Source organism: Sabethes cyaneus, chromosome 3, assembly GCF_943734655.1.
Source record: "Sabethes cyaneus chromosome 3, idSabCyanKW18_F2, whole genome shotgun sequence".
In the NCBI taxonomy this organism is placed as follows: Eukaryota; Metazoa; Arthropoda; class Insecta; order Diptera; family Culicidae; genus Sabethes; species Sabethes cyaneus.
In genome coordinates, this window is record NC_071355.1 from 80,414,569 (window position 1) to 80,430,191 (window position 15,623).

General features: G+C 38.1%; 1 non-coding gene across 1 annotated transcript; it reads right to left on the reverse strand.

Annotated features, from left to right (window-relative positions):
• Window positions 1-2,137: 2,137 nt before the first annotated feature.
• Window positions 2,138-2,219, reverse strand: Trnas-gcu (transfer RNA serine (anticodon GCU)). Its single transcript has one exon. It is a non-coding gene; the product is annotated as a tRNA-Ser (tRNA).
• Window positions 2,220-15,623: the final 13,404 nt, after the last annotated feature.

Sequence of the window (15,623 nt, forward strand, 5' to 3'; positions counted from 1 at the left end):
CTTCTGGATTCAGTGACTGTACATCGATTCTGCTGACGTTTGACACTAGCTATAATTTGTGTTTATTTATATTTTTAGTGTGTGTAATACTCCTGCGTATATTATATTCAATCCCTGTGTATCTGTGTATTTGTTTATGCTGTTTTCGTTTGATACTATGTGACAAATTTCTAGATATGGTAACGTGTGTTGTTTATGTTTGTCTATAATTTTAGTGCTGTTGAAATCGCACCTGTGATTTAGTGTTATGCTGTAGTACATCAGTGCTGTCTTTTCTTTTAGTTAACAATAATGAATGAAAGATAGTTATTACTATGCTATTTGTGCTACTTTAGGCTGTCTTCTAATTGATTTCTAGTTTAAGCCGAGACAGATTGTATTGTATTGTAAATATTATTTGCAAGAATAGAAAACTGGTTCTCTAATGCATAACAACACGTATTATTTACATATGCTGAATTTACTTTGAAAATTGTTCGTGAAGACCTCTGTCTGTCTACTTGAAATAAATTTTTTGCAATTTTCAGAAAAAAAATATGTCACCGTGCAGCGCTTCAACATTTAACTGACACGACAAAAATTAATCCACGCGGGACACTTTCCGGGATGCCTGGTCATAAGGAACAAGTCACCCAAGTGCAGGACTGCCGCACAATATCCGGAACGTCTGGTCACCTTAAGCTCGTAGGAATTTTTAAAAGTATTGTTCTCAAGCAGGCTTCATTCTCGGTTTTTTTTTGCTCAGTAGATGCTCTTCAGAATTCGAAAAAGTAGTGTAAAGGGCAATTGTAAAGCTAATTATTATCTACATTATTGTTGAAGAAAGTATAGTTCTTTCTTTTGTATTTACGGCGCTATGCGATTGCTACCCCGTTGGTAGCCGAATGAGCGCTTGTCTTCGTTGAGAGAAAAATGTAAATTAAGTTTTCAAATTGAGTTTAAAAATATTTGGCACCAATGGCACTCAAAAATAACATCTTTTTCGAATTCCTTGAGTAATTTCCTTTAAAAATGTGAAAATAGTGTCTATTTAAACTTAATATTTCCCGAGATGTAAGCAAAAGAAAATAAGAGGTTTTGACAAAAACAGGTATTTTCCTTAAAAATTGAGGTGCTCCCATTAATCGAGGGAATGGCCGATCGGTACTAAATTTTGTATTTTTACTTCCAGACCGACAACGAACAATCCGGCAAAATTTAGTTCAAATCCGTGAAGGTCGACTACACGGGTCTCGGACACTTCGCGTGGAATACAATATTTGTAATGGCTTTAATCAAAAATCATCCCCAATATTTTAATAGCAAAGTCTATCTTCAATACTTTAATGGCAGAATCGTTAAAAATCGCAATTTAAGGTTTACCTTAATACAAGACGGTTGTTATAATGAAAATCTTTAGTTTCAGTTGCCCAAAAGAAGCGCTCTGTTCAGCAATTAAATCTTCTCTGTTAGTGTTTAATCTGTTTTGCAGTGAATTATAATGCATATTTAAAATCAATAGTAAATCCGTACCCATAATAGAACCTCCCATCAACCCACCGAGAAGCATATTTTGGATTAAACAAAACAGCCAATTGTATGATGATGAATTTATTTCCCAGCAATAAATTAATTTACTGCATTAATGATCAGCGCTTTGGGTTTCGAACTTTAACATTGCGCCATTAGTCAATCCTACTATAATTTACTTTAATAAAGACGGTCCGGCACCCAGCGTACAAAATTTAATAAATTAGTCTTGGAACAGCAATACTTAGAATTGATAAACTCCATAATTCCTCTAATATTAAATGTAATTAAACAAATCACAACAAACAAACTGCAGTATCATTTATATTAATTGCTTGATTAATTAAATTTACCTGTCTTATCGTATTTGCTTCAGTTCTATAAGTATCCGGATATGGATTCAATATCAGCCACTCAGTGACTTTCTTGAAATAATACTTAGGCAAAGTTAGCATCAGCAGTATATACACACATACTGAATATACCTACAACAATTTTAGGTTGATTGAAAGCATTCAAAGTTATTCACTTGCAAACCACCAATAAAAATTCAGTAGTCTTTTACAATTAATTTCGTTTATAAAACAAATTGCCTTCCTCTATTGGCACCCGCACAAAAAAAATGGCTCGACGAGGATGGGATTCGAACCCACGCGGGCAGAGCCCATTGGATTAGCAGTCCAACGCCTTAACCACTCGGCCACCTCGTCTCTTGCCTTTCCGGTGAGTAGAGAACGCATCTGTTTCGGGAGGGCCCGTTTCGAGCTTTCATTCTTTCTCTAGCTACCTCGATCGGTCGTCGGCCTCGGCACCTATCTTCACAGGTCGCACAGCTGGTGGCTGGTAGTACCGTGACATTCAGGTACCACTCTCTAAACTAGGTTAAGAAAGCCAGCAGCGTGCACATACCTCCGAATAAAGCTGATAAGCGAAGCGGCAAATAGACAGACAGACAGTCAGGCAGTCTAGAGTGAAAAATGATTTCATCGTACACACGCTACGACGCTACATTTAGACGCTTCTCTCGAACGAAAGCAATTACAATTTCAATGGTACCAGATTAATAATCCAATTGGAGTGAAATAATTTTTCGTACGGTGCGTAACTCGTGCGGCTCGGGATGGAACAAACCAAAGCAAACTAGGTGATAATGATCTCATCTTCTTTTTTTTTTTTGGGTTGCTGTGCTTGTTATCTCATTTAGTCGAACGAATGTGTTTATGTGTTTTCGCTGTTTTCTCAAATTCTTATGATTTGCTTTACCTGCTGTCGATTTGAGCTGTTAGTTACAATACTATTTTTAACACATAAGCCAATGCGGTCGCAGGTTCGGAATACCTAATTAAATCAGATTCTTTTGATTCTTACTTAATTATTCATGCAAGAAAGTTTTCGTATTGTAAGCGATCGTTTAGCTTGCTGATCACCTTTCGGCTATCTCGAAGAAGAAATCACATTGAAATGTCGTAATTGAGCCAGTTGAGCTACTGGTCGGTAGTGCCTGGTTGTGAATGAATACAGTCTGACAATCGAAGTTTCTCACTCCTGCGGCTAACAAGTTAATTAGTCAAACGAAGTGTATCGCAGAAACGGTACCTTCGTTAACTGTTGTACGACTATGTCAATAAAGATGAAAAATTTATTTGGTGCTAAAAATGGTGGAGAGCACATTAAAGTTTTTACTTTCATTGAAACGACCCGCGATGTTGGCTGTCAGGCGCCTTACGAATCGGAAGGTGTATGAATAGTCTGACAATTGCTTGGCCATAGAAAGCAGAATGGCATGGTGATGTTTGTTGAAAATAAACATTGGCAGTAGGTACCTGTCCTTGAAATCTTTTGATTGGTAAAGCCTAATTATCCGTACGATAAATGCTTCTCAGTTAGGTTGATTTTTCCAAACATCAAATTAGGCCATTAAAAATATTTTAAAAGGTTTTTGTCCTTCCGATGCTAGACAACTAAGGGGGACGGGAAGGCGAATACAAAGAGATTTTTTTAATTAGGCAATTGCAAATAATTTGAAAAATCGGAGGGCAAAAAAATAATTTGTAGGATTTGAGTTAATTTTTTTTTGCATAAAGTCAATTGTCTGTGGATTCTACAGCCTGAAAAACTCTAAAACTGAGTGTACGAGTTGAGTTAATGCTTCGAAACAGAAATGGAAATTCAAACAAAGGAATTTCCGAAAATCGGCCGAAAAATTTTTCTTTCGTTTTTGTCTTTTTTCGTAGATTTTTGCATGGAAAATAATAACGTATAGATTAAAAGCAAGAATAGATTTGGTTTTCACGTTTAAACTTTAAGTAAAAGTGCCTAAAATCAATTTTTTTGCTCGATTAAAAAAATCTCTTTGTTTTTTTCGTCCACTTCAGTGGCCCAACACCGGAAAGACAAAAACTTCATGAAAAATTTGTAATGGCCTCACGCAAAAAAAATAAGATTTTTAGACATTTTTAATTTAAGTTTAATCGTGAAACTCAAATTCATTTTTGCTTTTGATATGCTTATACGTTATTATTTTCCATGCGAAAACCTTCCAAAATCGTCCATGTCAAAATCGAATTTTTTTTTGCCGATTTTCGGAAATTACATTATTGGTACTTCCATTTTTGTTTCGTGCTAGAAGCGTTAACACTCCGTACACTCTTTTTTCGAGTTCATTAGGCTGTAAAACCCACAGATAATTGATTTATACAAAAAAATTACTCAAGTTTAACAATTTCTTTTGTCCCCCGATTTTTAGAGCCACTTTTGAAGGGCGGGGGACAAAAACTTTATAAAAAAATTTGCAATGGCCTTATCCAATAATCAATGCACGAACAATCTTATATTCTGTTCGCATATTACACATTTTTTACAGTAAAGTTCCTATTTTATGAAAATTTTGGGCCGACAGAATGGAAAAACTGTCAAAATCGGAAGAAAATTTAAGTTTTTTTTTTTCAAAATTCAAGATCTAAGATCTTGCAATATAGAAGACTTTTACTAAAAATTAAATTTTAACCCTCAATTGATCAACCGAAAGCTCAACGCAATCTAATCAATCGGGCACAGCACACTGGTCTAGAACCTATTCTATAGTCTAGCGGAATTCAAATTTTAAATAATTTTAAATTCAATTTTAGGAGGATTACTCCAAATTTGAATTCCTCAGGACGATAGAACTTTAAATTTTTATTTATTTACTAGCTGACCCAAGGGTAAGTCACTGAGAATATTCCGTTCACCTCCTTCATGGAAATTTTGTTCAGTCTGTGCTGCCGAGGTGCTGATCATGTAAAACCTGTCAAATTCGCCTGCGCTCAGATTGACCGTTTGATCGTTTTGACATTAACCCTCTCTGTCCCATGGTAGCACAGGTGCTCCATGACTTCCGATACTAAAATCGACCGATAAAATTTTTGAGGCATTCAAATATGGATATTTTGATTTTGTAACGTAGTAAAAACATTGTTTTACAAGGTGTATAGTTGCGTTTGACGAATTGTTAATTAATAGCTTTTTTACATGATCAAAAACTGTAAACCACCAAAACACCCCTGGGACAGAGAGGGCAAACATTGGCAGGGCTGCCAATTTCAAAATTTAAATGTCAAAAAGGTGAGCCACAGTGTGCCATAAACTGTGAAATGAATGTACCGCAATTGCAATCAATGAGGTCAGCTGTTCCCTAAATTGAGCCTGCCTCAATGTTCTAAGCGACTTACCCTTGAGCTGACCCGACAAACTTCGTATTGCCACAAATTAAACTGTGTTGTACATAAATCGTGAATCTCGGATGACCTTCGTCACAATCTTGAGTTTTGCAAGTTTCTGGGGAGTTCATGGGTGTTTTAATATACAAGTTTTCCTCACAGTAAAGTGTAGGAAATATATGTTAATAAATTGAAAAAGGCTTCTGCTATTCTATATTTTACTTTAAAATAAAGTAAGAAGTATTTAATAGTAAGATAATAAAATAAGATTTGACGTGTTTTAAATCGGTTTCAAAAATTCAATAACCTAACTTAGTGATTTCGATTTAGCATGTACATGCCTAGTTTTGAGTTCAAGAAAGAGACAGACAGTGTGTTATAAAAAAAGGGGTGAGGGTAAAGAGAATAAAAAAAAGAGAAAAGTATAGAATTCAGAAATATGAGGGAGAAGCTTCTAGAGCTCTTGAATTCGAATCAGATTTTAGACAGACGTGATAAAGTGCAGTCGCGAGTTCCGAGCTGAAATAAAAAAAAAATGGAAGGCTCGATGGAAGATTCCGACATTGGCGCAGTTGGAGATAACCGGTCTGCTCCCAGTAAAAGGTAAGTGATTTGGGCAGTTTTTATTGGTTCCGCTGCAGAATAATTGTTGAGTGCGGCAGATGTGTGTAATGAGGTCATTTTTGCAAGGATATTTGAAGGTAGTTGATACAATTGCAATCTTAGCATCTTGGTTCTGATAGAAAACAAAATGGCGTATGGCAGTTCACACAAGTTATGTCTGCTTATGAGAGTTGATGATCAGTAATTAGTGTTTATATACTAAATTGTGCTGCATAGCTTGTCCATATAGCTGCAGCTTGAAATGACAGTATTCTATTTTTTTTAAATTTTGATTTACCTTAGTAGGTAATCGAAGTTGTTAGTCTGGGTGACCGACTTCCGTGTTGCGCTTGCGGATTATGTTTTAGTTTTTTTTGTTTCATAATTCACGTTTGCTTTTCTTCTCACAGTGTTTTAATTTTTTTAATTAATGCAAGAATAAAACCTGGAGAGTGGCATATCAGTTCACACCAGTTGTGTTTGCTGTTGAGAATCAACTGAAAAGTAGTTGGTATTTAGGTGCTAATTTGCACAGCATCCAAATTTTTCAAACATTATTTGTCGTTCTTTAAAGTATTATCTACCTATAGTAGTTTTCATGATAGAGTTGGTAACATTTTCACGAGTTATTCGTGAAGTTGTTATAGTTTGATTCTCGATCGGCACGTTTGACGCGCTTGGGTCAGACAAAAAAAAGGCCCAAATCGGGATTGGTACGTTCTGTTGAGGACGTTTGGCCCGATTGAGTCAAAAGGAAAATCCATTCCTAGATCGGGATTGGTACGTTCTGTTGAGGACGTTCGGCCCGGTTGGGTTAAAGGAAAATCCAATCCTAGATCGGGATTGGTACGTTCTTTTGTGGACGTTCGGCCCGGTTGGGTTAAAGGAAAATCCAATCCTAGATCGGGATTGGTACGTTCTGTTGTGGACGTTTGACCCGGGTGGGTCAAAAGGAAAATCCATTCCTAGATCGGGATTGGTGCGTTCTGTTGAGAACGTTCGGCCCGGTTAGGTCAAAAGGAAAATCCATTCCTAGATCGGGATTGGTGCGTTCTTTTGAGGACGTTCGGCCCGGTTGGGTTAAAGGAAAATCCAATCCTAGATCGGGATTGGTACGTTCTGTTGTGGACGTTTGACCCGGGTGGGTCAAAAGGAAAATCCATTCCTAGATCGGGATTGGTGCGTTCTGTTGAGAACGTTCGGCCCGGTTAGGTCAAAAGGAAAATCCATTCCTAGATCGGGATTGGTGCGTTCTTTTGAGGACGTTCGGCCCGGTTGGGTTAAAGGAAAATCCAATCCTAGATCGGGATTGGTACGTTCTGTTGTGGACGTTTGACCCGGGTGGGTCAAAAGGAAAATCCATTTCTAGATCGGGATTGGTACGTTCTGTTGAGGACGTTCGGCCCGGTTGGGTTAAAGGAAAATCCAATCCTAGATCGGGATTGGTACGTTCTGTTGTGGACGTTTGACCCGGGTGGGTCAAAAGGAAAATCCATTTCTAGATCGGGATTGGTACGTTCTGTTGAGGACGTTCGGCCCGGTTGGGTTAAAGGAAAATCCATTCCTAGATCGGGATTGGTACGTTCTGTTGCGGACGTTTGACCCGGTTGGGTCAAAGGGAAAATCCATTCCTAGATCGGGATTAGTGCGTTCTGTTGAGAACGTTCGGCCCGGTTAGGTCAAAGGAAAATCCATTCCTAGATCGGGATTGGTACGTATTATCGAGAACGTTCGGCCCGGTAGAGTCGTAGACAAAATCAGTCCTAGATCAGAGTTGGTCGTTCTCCGGCCGGCCGGTGAGTTCCACATAGAACAACCGTTCCGATCGCCTACAGGAACATAAAGTCGAGGAAAAATCTATTGATTAAAAAAAAAAACTGAATATAAAATACGTTATTCTAAGACTATGTACTGAAGATAAGTAAAGAAATCATTAGATATTTAGAATGTACTTATCGATCTGAGAAGGTTTCAAGACAGTGCTAATGTAGATTTATCAATGTTTTTTTATAGGAAGATTACGAGAGCTACGGCTAAGGAAGTAGCCGCGATGGCGAAAAAGCTTGAAGAGGAGAGGAAACTCAACTCAACATTACGAATGAAATTGAAAAAAGCAGGGTCGGAAGATTCCGACATAAAGTAGAAAACAACTCCCCCCACTGCGTAACCTGATAAAATAAAGCGGATAGTATTTAAATATTCGCCATCATTACAAACCATTTAGCCGAATACCATTTTGCGGAACACCAATTCTCGGTTGACCATAACGCGGAATATAGAATTTCGCAGAATACCATTTCGCGAAAAACCTTACGCGGGATGTACCATTTCATGGAAAATCTTTTCGTAGAAAGTACCATTTCGCAGGGGTGACCCGACTGAAGGAACGTAATAGAGGTCAGTAGATCTAGGAAAATAAATAAACCTAGATAGAGGCGATCTCTACGGGGGGCCCCGCAATGGTCGGTGCTTCCGACGGCAGGTCGCCGGCAACACTCGCGGCCTGTGGCCGTCTCGCGCTGAATTATCTAATGTTACTATTGACAGTTTTTGGTGGTCTTGTTATTGATTAATTTTTTATGAAAGAGTCTAAAATTTCTCGAGTTCGGTTAGTTTTTGAGTTACGCAAAAATTTCTGTTTTATTTGTATGCTTATCCTCCTACCACGGGGGTGAGGGGTCTCAAACCATCATTAAAAAAATTCCTGCCTCCAAAACCCTCCACATGCCAAATTTGGTTCCGTTTGCTTGATTGCTTTTCGAGTTATGAGCAAATTTGTATTTTATTTGTATAGGAGCCCCCCTCCTGAAGCGGGGAGAGGTTTCAATTCACCATAGAAAACATTCTTGTCTCCAAAAACACTCACATGTCATATTTTGTTCCATTTGCTTGATTAGTTCTCCAGTTATGGGGAAATTTGTATTTCATGTGTATGGAAGCCCCACCCTCTTAAAACGGAGAGGGGTTATTATTCCCCTCCTAAAGAGGGGAGGGGTCTCAATTTACCATAGAAAAAAGAAATTGCCTGCAAAACACCCACATGCTAAATTTGGTTCCATTTGCTTGATTAGTTCTCGAATTATAAGGAAATTTGTATTTCATTTGTATGGGAGCCCCCCTCCTAAAAAGGGAGAGGGGTCTCAATTCATCATAGGAAAAATCATGCCTCCAAAAACACCCACATGCCATTTATGGTTCCATTTGATTAGTTAGTTTTCGAGTTATGACCAAATTTGTATTTCATTTGTATAGGAGCCCTCCCCCCTCCTAAAGTGGAATGGGTCTCAATTCACCATAGAAAAAATTCTTGTCTCCAAAAACACCCACTTGTTAAATTTTCTTTCCATTTGCTTGATTAATTCTCAAGTTATGCAGAAATTTGTGTTTCATTTGTATGGGAGCCCCCCCCCCTCTAAATGGGAGGAGGGGTCTCTAACCATCATAACAACCTTCCCTGGCACCAAAAACCCCTACATGCAAATGTTCACGCCGAACGGTTCAGTAGTTTTCGATTCTAAAAGAAGCATAGGGACAGACAGACAGACAGACAGAAATCCATTTTTATAGGTATGGATTTACTATTTGATGGGGCTTTCAACCGTTGCTCAATGGGCAAAAACGAGCTCGTAATTCCAAGAATTAGAAGCCGCTGGTTTGGAATCTTACGAGATACCTATTCTTATGTAAAAAATGCAGAAAATCCATTGGTGATGGTTTCATCGCAGACTTCGGGAAGTGGTCCATTTTGCCCCATTTACCCAAAAATCACGTTAAAAGCTAATTAAACAGTATAAAAACTTATTTGCCGCCCGTGAAACGAACTCAAATAGCTTCCAAATTTTGTCAAAACATCAGAAGAATCAAATCCCATTTATTCCATACTGTGCGAAATGCAGGTATAGCCCATTTTGCCCAATTCACCCCTAAATACATAGTAAAACCTAATTAGAGCGATTAAAACTAATTCAAAGACAGGGGAATGCCCTCGAATAGTACCAATTTACTCTAAAGACATCAGGAGAGTTGATTGTCATCGATTTAGTACAGTGATGAATTCACAATCGGTTCGTTTTGCCTGATTCTCTCCTAGATTTGTTATTGCGTAAAAAAATCGTTATTTTTCAACGATGGTGTCTTTGAAGAAGTTTATCAATAAAATACAGCGCTTCTTTTCAAACTGTCAAGGTGATCCTATATTCATCTATCAGGGTGATACAAACTTTTGTTTTTTTTTAATACGTCCACACTAAAATGAGTAACTTTGCTGAATATAGTAACTATCTACCCAGCTAGCATTTTCATATGTATAAAAAAGGTAAAAATCAGCATTACGTACAGATATACATGCTAAATAAATCGTATTTCATGCGCAAAATGCTAATTATCCGTACTATTTTGGAGGCGATATACGTGATTACGAATAATTTTGAGCGTTACGACTATAGAAGTATTTATATACGATAATATCCAATCAAGCGCGAGTCGCTCCGTACTACTCTACGATTTTGTGCTGAAAATCGTATGTATGTCAGTCATTATCATTATATACGACAGAAAATCAACTTGTTCCGGATCGTCGTTAGGGGGGCCGATTACCAACGGGACTGGATGTCTTCACACTAAAATAACACGCTAGATTTATCTTACGGCAACCATCCGCCAACAGCGGTGGTTGCTAGTGCACTGAATAATTGCTATTTATTATTCGCCTTTTATACACTTACGGTAAATAGATTTAAACATGTTCAGAATAATAGCCTTTGTGCATCACGTTCGGTTGAACGGACAATAGCGTTTTGTGACTAGCTTCGGCTGGACAATAGAAGCTAACTGCGATGGATTACAATGCGGCTTTCTGCCGCAACATACTCCACCACCAAAACCAACGGTTTTTCACTATGGCGTACAGAGGAACAGATCACATTTAGACGGAACGGATGAACGATGATGTCAGTGGGTTAGTTGAATTCTGCTTCTGGCGAACGACGCGGACGGTAATTGCTCGCTGGTCACAGCGGCGCAATCCAAGCCTGACTATGCGTAGTCCTAGGGCTGCATTCCCAGACGAATTTCTCGAACCGCAAACTGACCACTTCCAGGAATTAATACATTCTCGGATGCTGCAAGCTTCCGTGCTGTACAGCCCTCCTACTACTACGCTGAATCCAAGAACCGGGGACTCAGGAGCTTAATGTATCTTGCTAAGCGGCTGTGATTCGCCCACACCGGCATAGCTCCGCTTGGGGAATTGATTGCTAAGCGGCTGCGAAGTCACCCACACCGGCATAGCTGAAGCGTAAAGGTCCGATAACGATTGCACACCGCACTACCGCATACCAAATGTTCCACCTCTAGCAGCTAGCCAGCAACACGGTCGACGAACTTGATGTCCCGCGAGTAAAATGATGTTGCTGAAATCACTAATTCAGCGTCGAAAATGTCACGTGTTGCCGCGAACCGATAGTACGAACGATAAAACTGAAGTCCCGTTGGTAAAACGTTGTTAGTGCCAGGACAAATCCTGGTCACGGCACCAATGTTCCGGATCGTCGTTAGGGGGGCCGATTACCAACGGGACTGGATGTCTTCACACTAAAATAACACGCTAGATTTATCTTACGGCAACCATCCGCCAACAGCGGTGGTTGCTAGTGCACTGAATAATTGCTATTTATTATTCGCCTTTTATACACTTGCGGTAAATAGATTTAAACATGTTCAGAATAATAGCCTTTGTGCATCACGTTCGGTTGAACGGACAATAGCGTTTTGTGACTAGCTTCGGCTGGACAATAGAAGCTAACTGCGATGGATTACAATGCGGCTTTCTGCCGCAACACAACTTGATCCCACTTTATCCAGCTTTAGTTACGATTTCGAGTTTGTTAGGAGACATTTACGATAGTTTTCGTACATTGATATACGAGTTGGTGCTAGCTGGGTATCTTTTGCTAGTTTCGAGATATAATGATTTATTTAAAAAGTACACATAAAAATCAATTCTGCTCAATAACTCCGCATCCAATTAATTTATTGCTTCCAACTGTTCTCCAAAGTTATTCAGTATGATAAACTACATATTTTTTGAAGACTATTTTTACCTTTGAGTTAGTTTTAATCGCTTTAATTAGGTTATCTATGTATATGGGGGTGATTTGGGCATAATGAACTATTCTTGCATTTCGCACAATATAGAATGGATGGAATTTGATTCTTCTGATGTTTTGACAACATTTGGAAGCTATTTGAGTTCGTTTCACGGGCGGTAAATAAGTTTTTTTACTGTTTAATTAGCTTTTAACATGATTTTTGGGTAAAATAGAGCAAAATGGACTACTTCCCGAAGTCGGCGCAAGATGAAACCATCACCAATCGATTTTCTACATTTTCTTACATAAGAATAGGTATCTTGTAACATTCGAAACCAGCGGCTTCTAATTCTTGGGATTACGCCCATTTCGTTTTTGCCCATTGTGCGTTGGTTGGTTTGTCCCAACTTTTAGTTTTAAGAAAGTCATCCAAAGGTTCAATCCAAGGTTGGTTCGAATCGGATCAAAACTCACTCACTCCCCATTCATTTTCCGATTCAATACATGCAGATTACGACATGCTTGTATCTTCTTGCGAAAAGAAAACCAAAGACGCAAAAGTAACGTTCAGGATACAATACAGAGAGAACTAACTCACAGGATTGCCGATTGTGCTCACACATGGAGCAGCATCGTACGATGCATATAGCAATACATTGATAGACGATGTCATTTCATATACCGAGAAAAAGTAGAATGCCACTCGCAGTTTTTTTCGCGGATCACCAACATTGGTTCAATCAACCTGAAACCATGTGTTTCCGCTCAAAGCTAATGCGCACCAAAAAAGGTTATGAATCAGTGTGATGTGCCCGGTTCATTGAGCTTTCGGTTGACCAATTGAGGGTTAAAATTTAATTTTTAGTAGAAGTCTTCGATATTGCAAGGTCTTAAGTCTTGAATTTTGAAAAAAATTTCGAAAAAAAAATTTCCCGATTTTGTCATCCCAAAATTCAACATGGGGCTGACAAAATCGGAACATTAATATAATCAGGTCTTCTATTTTAGCTGTTTTTGTAGTTGATGTATGACTTTTTCCTGTTTAAAAAGTTGTACAAATAGTAAAAATACACAACATTGCTGAATATAGTATACCGCCATCCGGGGCGAGATTGTGCCAAAAAAGCATGTATTTTTGTTCTTTAGCTCAGTATACACACAATTCAGGAACTAAGTTGATTTCAAACCTGTCAATATATACTAAAGTGTTCAATTAACAACTACCGTAGAGATGGTTTAGTTACAATGAAACCTAATTTTACTGGAAGTGCATGAACTTTGGCACAATCTCACCCCTTCTAGGGGGTGAAATTGTGCCAAAAACATAAAGTTAGGCTAAAAACCTAAACAGTGAACATTAGCATGTTTATAAACAATACACATAAATATTAGTATAAAGTAGTTCATATGGGGCCGTCCATGAACTAAGTGGACTATTAAGGGCAGGGGGTCGGCCAAAAACAACGCATCATACTACAAGTATGAACGTAAATAACCCGGAGAGGTCTGAAATAATTAAAAATGAGTTCGTAGTAAATGGACAACCTTTATATAGCCAGTAGCGTTTCGAGGGTTAACAAGAGAGAGATATATGAAGGGGTGTATCCTAAGGTGGCATACATATTTGATCAATTAACAAAAGTAACTATTGGTAGCTATGCTTGACAAGTAGTCATTTTGACTCCTACCTTTTGTCCAATGCTGGAAGGTGCATGAGTCGAACCAAGCTGTAATCTGAGATTATAACCGGATTCGAACCCACAACACCCTCCAGGGCATGTGGTTCGCTGGTACTTGTACCTTTGAACCATAGAGGCGCTGGACAAGCATAGCTACCAATACCCCCCCCCCCCCCTTCCTTTCCGCTCTTCCCCCTCCTTCACCAAAAAATTTTCATTTCTTTCCCCTACCGTCCCTTCATCAATTGTAGAACCATCGTTTCAAAAAATATTATATTAGAGTGTTTATTCAAAGTATCTGAAATTTTCAGAGAAAAAGTAAAAACTAGTTTAAACTATTTTGCAGACCTATGATGCTGTTTGCTCCAACATGGATGATGCAATCTAATCTGTCAAAATATTGTGCTCAATAGTAAAGAATGTGAGTATGCTGGTGTATACTGACGTATTTTTGTTGTGTATGTGAAATCCACAAATTGGATCAATCATTATGGCTTGGCACAATCTCACCCCCGTTAAGCTCGAAAAGTACAAAGTTTCGAAAAATATTATTTTCGTAATCAAAACTTATCCAACACATAACAACCTTTCAATACATTGTTAATGATTAGTTTATATACCTTCAAAATAGTCAGTTGATGCGATTTCTTGTTTGGGTTGGTTTATGCGGGACATTTTTACAAGCGTTATTTCCGAGTATATTTGATCGCGAACTTTGAAACCCTGTTTAGGCTATATAGTTTGCTAATATTATCTGTGTTCCATTCTAAGTCCCGGATGGCGGTACCTATATCTTTGCTTGTTTAGGAACTGCAGGACTTTTAATATAATAATACCCTAATTTTGCCCTGAAATACTCGCAAAAATAGAATCATTTTATTCAAAAACTCTCTCCCGGGAACCAGCATAGTTTCATGCAGATTGAAATGTTTTATAATGTTGAAATACACAACAGTTAAACAAAATTTATAGGCTGACAAAATCGGGATAAAGAGCTGGTAAAATCGGGAACTGACGAAACCGGAATAGTACTGTATACAGCGGTTATCTCCTGAGCGCGTTATTACCACTGCTGTAGGTGGATTTTTCATAAGCGCCGCAGTAATGTGAATATACACAGTTACCACGTATTATCAAACACTTGAGTAAAAAGATAATTACGAATCAGAAAACGATAGATCGTCCCAACTTCTTCATTCGTCACCATTGGATATTTTTTTCAATATAAGGCGATTAAAAATATTTAAAAAAGTTTTTGTCCCTCCGGTGGTGAGCCACTGAAAAGAGGGGGGGCGAAAAAAGAAACAAAGAGAATTTTTAATCGAACAAAAAAAATATGGTTTTTAGGCATTTTTATTTTTAGTTTAAACGTGAACACCAAATCTATTCTTGCTTTTAATATATACATTGTTAATTTCCATGCAAAAATCTACGAAAATAAGACAAAAACGAAAGAATATTTTTTTGGCCGATTTTCGGAAATTCCGCTGTTTGAATTTCCATTTCTATTTCATGCTAGAAGCGTTAACTCAACTCGTACACTCATTTTTCAAGATTTTTAGGCTGTAGAGCCCACAGACAATTGGTTTTATAAAAAAAATTAACTCATATCCTACAAATTATTTCTTTGGCCCCCGATTTTTCAAGCAAATTTCCAAGGGGGGTGGGGAGGGGGGTGGTGTGCAAAAGCTTTTAAAATGATTTGCAATGACCTAACATTAAAGTGAAATGAGTCGTCATTGAAGTTGTGAATTACAAAAGCAGTTGTGTTATTTGTAACAAAAATTCAGTTCATAAAAATAATATTCGCTCTGTTCAGATTATCAAGAAGCATGCGGTGAATACATTTCTAAAAACAGAGTCCCTGTTTTGGGCCCAAAAACTGCGTCCGAAGTTAGGCTTTCTGACGAAAAGTTTCCCGATATCATCCAACGCAGTTCCAAAACAGTTCAAGGTTCCAGTTACTCATTTTATTATTATTTTTCTTTGTTTTATAGGTGGTCTCTGCCACGATGGTGGTCCGTTTCCCTTTTCAATGTTTATTT